Source organism: Leucopleurus acutus (genome assembly GCF_964270905.1).
Source record: "Leucopleurus acutus genome assembly, chromosome: 6".
Lineage (NCBI taxonomy): Eukaryota > Metazoa > Chordata > Mammalia > Artiodactyla > Delphinidae > Leucopleurus > Leucopleurus acutus.
The window spans coordinates 17,953,464-17,957,738 of record NC_139149.1 but is presented as its reverse complement, the minus strand read 5'-3'; positions in this window follow the sequence as shown (position 1 = coordinate 17,957,738).

Genomic DNA, 4,275 nt, shown 5'->3' with positions numbered 1-4,275 from the left:
AAACTTTAAGGAAATATCTTCTTGTTTGTTTTCTAAACATCTTTATTGGAGTATAATTGCTTTACAATGGTGTGTTAGTTTCTGCTTTATATTCACTTTGTTATAAAGGAAATATCTTCTATATCACTTATAGATAGGACCTCTGCCATTAAAAGTTCTCATACCTTGACAGTTGGAGAAAAAGATATCTGATGACAGGTAATTGTTGTTAATTCTGTTAGGTGTGAGAATATTATTACAGATAGGTAGGGAATTATTAGTTTTTGGAGAAAGATGTTGATCTACTTAGAGATGAAGTATAGTGATACATGTAAATTACTTTGAAATGTTTTGGCAATATATAATGTATGCGTGTATACATATGTACAATTATAGATGCATTTATATATAATATATGAAGTCTCAAATCTTAAGTGCAGAGCAGCTTTTTGTAAGTTTTTTCCCTGGCTTTTTCTTATCACTGCATTATTTCATGGCTTCATTACACCACAATCTCCTTTAGGTCTTTGCTTATATGTCATTGATTTGCCTCCTGCTCTGGGCTCTAATGAATTCTTCCAGTGAATTAAAGGGGAATCTCAATTGCATATCATAATGTCCCCTTAATACTTTAAGCCTCACATTGTTCTTTAGTCTAACTCCTTTCTCTACAGCCAGTGAAATGTAAAATGAAGCAAGAGGGGAACTCTTGGGTTTGAATCGAAAACTGCAATGCATTCATCCTCCTCTGCTTTCCGCTTCTCTCTTCCCTTAAAATACACAGGAGGTGGATAATAAATATTTGGTGAACAAACCAGTGGAAAAAAAATCAGTAGATGGATGCTTCCAAGAGACAGGTGGTCCTCAAGACAAGTTTATTAAATTTGTCATGTAGCTACTTAAAAATCTGCCAAAGCCCCTCCTTGCTAGAGACATCTTAGAGGCTTTCTTGAAAAGGCTTATGTTTTCTCCAAACATAAAAGTATAGAACATTTCAAAAGAGAGTTATATTGTGATGCAGCTTGGCTCTTTTCTTGGCATAAATAATATTTCCTGGAAGGTAAAGGGTTAAAGTCGATCTGGTAACATTACAATTTTATTTCAGTAAAGCAAAATCAATTAGTCTGATGCATACTGTTGAAATCCAAGTAAATGCTAGCATGGTATAATTGCACAAAAATGTCCATGAAAAAAGAATGCAGATCAATAATTGATTTTCTCTCATTTAAATTTTTTATTCTCTGTCAGTATACAGAGTAGAGGGAGTGAAGATTTTTAAAACTCCTTTCTTATTTGAAGTGTGCGATGGCTGGATAAAAGCAAGCTTCTTCCAAACGTAGTTCACTTATCATTTAAAATCTGTGAATGTGAGGCGCACAGAGGCCCAACTTTTGGAATACATTAAAAACAACAACTGTGAAAAAGAGCAGGAGAGACCTTCAAGATGGCGGAGGAGCAAGGCACAGAGATCACCTTCCTCCCCACAGATACACCAGAAATACATCTACACGTGGAACAACTCCTACAGAACACCTACTGAACACTGGCAGAAGACCTCAGACCTCCCAAAAGGCAAGAAACTCCCCACGGACCTGGGTAGGGCAAAAGAAAAAAGAATAAACAGAAACAAAAGAATAGGGACTGGACCTGCACCAGTGGGAGGGAGCTGTGAAGGAGGAAAGGTTTCCACACACTAGGAAGCCCCTTCACGGGCGGAGACTGCGGGTGGTGGCGAGGGGAGCTTCGGAGTCGCAGAGGAGAGCGCAGCAACAGGGATGCGGAGGGCAAAGCGGGGAGATTCCCGCACAGAGGATCGCTGCTGACCGGCACTCACCATTCCGAGAGGCTTGTCTGCTCACCCGCTGGAGCGGGCGGGGGCTGGGAGCTGAGGCTCGGGCTGTGGTTGGCGGCGTGAACACAGCCTGCAGGAGTTAGTGCACCACGGCTAGCTGGGAGGGAGTCCGGGAAAAGTCTGGACCTGCCGAAGCGGCAAGAGACTTTTTCTTCCCTCTTTGTTTCCTGGTGCGCGAGGAGAGGGGATTAAGAGCGCTGCTTAAAGGAGCTCCAGACGGGCGCGAGCCCCGGCTAACAGCGCAGACACCAGAGACGGGCATGAGACGCTAAGGCTGCTGCCACCGCCACCAATAAGCCTGTGTGCGAGCACAGGTCACTATCCACACCCCCCTTCTGGGGAGCCTGTGCAGCCCGCCACTGCCAGGGGCCCGGGATCCAGGGACAACTTCCCCGGGAGAACGCACAGCGCACCTCAGGCTGGTGCAACGTCACGTTGGCCTCTGCCGCCGCAGACTCGCCCCGCATCGTGCCCCTCCCTCCCCCCAGCCTGAGTGAGCCAGAGCCCCCGAATCAGCTGCTCCTTTAACCCTGTCCTGTCTCAGCGAAGAACAGATGCCCTCAGACGATGTACACGCAGAGGCGGGTCCAAATCCAAAGCTGAGCCCTGGGAGCTGTGTGAACAAAGAAGAGAAAGAGAAATCTCTCCCAGCAGCCTCAGGAGCAGCGGATTAAATCTCCACGATCAACTTGATGTACCTGCATCTTTGGAATACCTGAATAGACAACGAATCATCCCAAAATTGAGGCAGTGGACTGTGGGAGCAACTGTAGACTTGGGGTTTGCTTTCTGCATCTAATTTGTTTGTGGTTTTATGCTTATCTTAGTTTAGTATTTAGATTTTATTATCACTGGTAGATTTGTTTATTGATTTGGTTGCTGTCTTCCTTTTTTAAAAGTATATATATATATATTTTTTTCCTTTTTCTCTTTTTGTGAGTGTGTATGTGTATTCTTCTTTATGTGATTTGGTCTGTATAGTTTTGCTTTTACGATTTGTCCTAGGGTTCTCTTTGTCGCGTTTATTTTTGGATAGTTTAGCGCTTGTCACCATTGGTGGATTTGTTTATTGGTTTGGTTGCTCTCTTCTTTCTTTTTTCAATGACTTATTAATATTTTATTCTTAATAATTATTTTTTTATTTTAATAACTTCATTTTTCTCTTTCTTTCTTTCTTTTTTTTTTTTTTGCGGGACGCAGGCCTCTCACTGTTGTGGCTTCTCCTGTTGCAGAGTACAGGCTCCAGACGCGCAGGCTCAGCGGCCATGGCTCATGGGCCTAGCTGCTCCGCGGCATGTGGGATCCTCCCAAACTGGGGCACGAACCCGTGTCCCCTGCACTGGCAGGCGGACTCCCAACCACTGCGCCACCAGGGAAACCCCTCTTTCTTAGTTTTATTCTCACTTTTCTTCTGACCCGTATGGCTGACAGGGTCTTGGTGCTCCAGCCACTTGTCAGGCCTGTGCCTCTGAGGTGGGAGAGCTGAATTCAGGACATTGGTCAACCAGAGACCTCACCGCTCCATGTAATAACAAACAAAAAAGCTCTCCAAGAGATCTCCATCTCAACGCTAAGACCCAGCTCCACTCAATGAACAACAGGCTACAGTGCTGGACACCCTATCCCAACCAACTAGCAAGACAGGAACACAAACCCACCCATTAGCAGAGAGGCTGCCTAAAATCATAGTAAGTTCACAGACACCCCAAAACACACCACCAGGCACGGTCCTGCCCACCAGAAAGACAAGATCCAGTTTCACCCACCAGAACACTGGTGGAGGAACCAGTCCCCTCCACCAGGAAGCCTACACGAGCCACTGAATATCAATTACAAAGATATCAATTACAGGAAAAAAACTGTAAAAAATCCAAACACATGGTGGTGAAACAATACACTACTTAATCGCATACAGGATAAATCCAAGAAGAAACATGCCAAGACACATATTAATCAAACTATCAAAAATTAACTACAAAGGAAAAATATTAAATGCAGCAGGGAAAAAAACCAAATAACATACAAGTGAATCCCCATAAGGTTAACAGCTGATCTTTCAGCAGAAACTGTGCAATCCAGAAGGGAGTGGCAGGACATATTTAAAGTGACGAAAGGGAAAAACCTGCAACCAAGATTACTCTACCCAGCAAGAATCTCATTCAGGTTTGATGGAGAAATTAAAACCTTTACAGACAAGCAAAAGCTGAGAAAATTCAGCACCACCAAACCAGCTTTACAACAAATGCTAAAGGAACTTCTCTAGGCAGGAAACACAAGAGAAGGAAAAGATCTAAAATAACAAACCCAAAACAGTAAAGAAAATGGTAATAGTAACATACATATCAAAAACTACCTTACATGTAAATGGATTAAATGCTCCAACCAAAAGACATAGACTGGGCTTCCCTGGTGGTCCAGTGGTTGAGAGTCCGCCTGCCGATGCA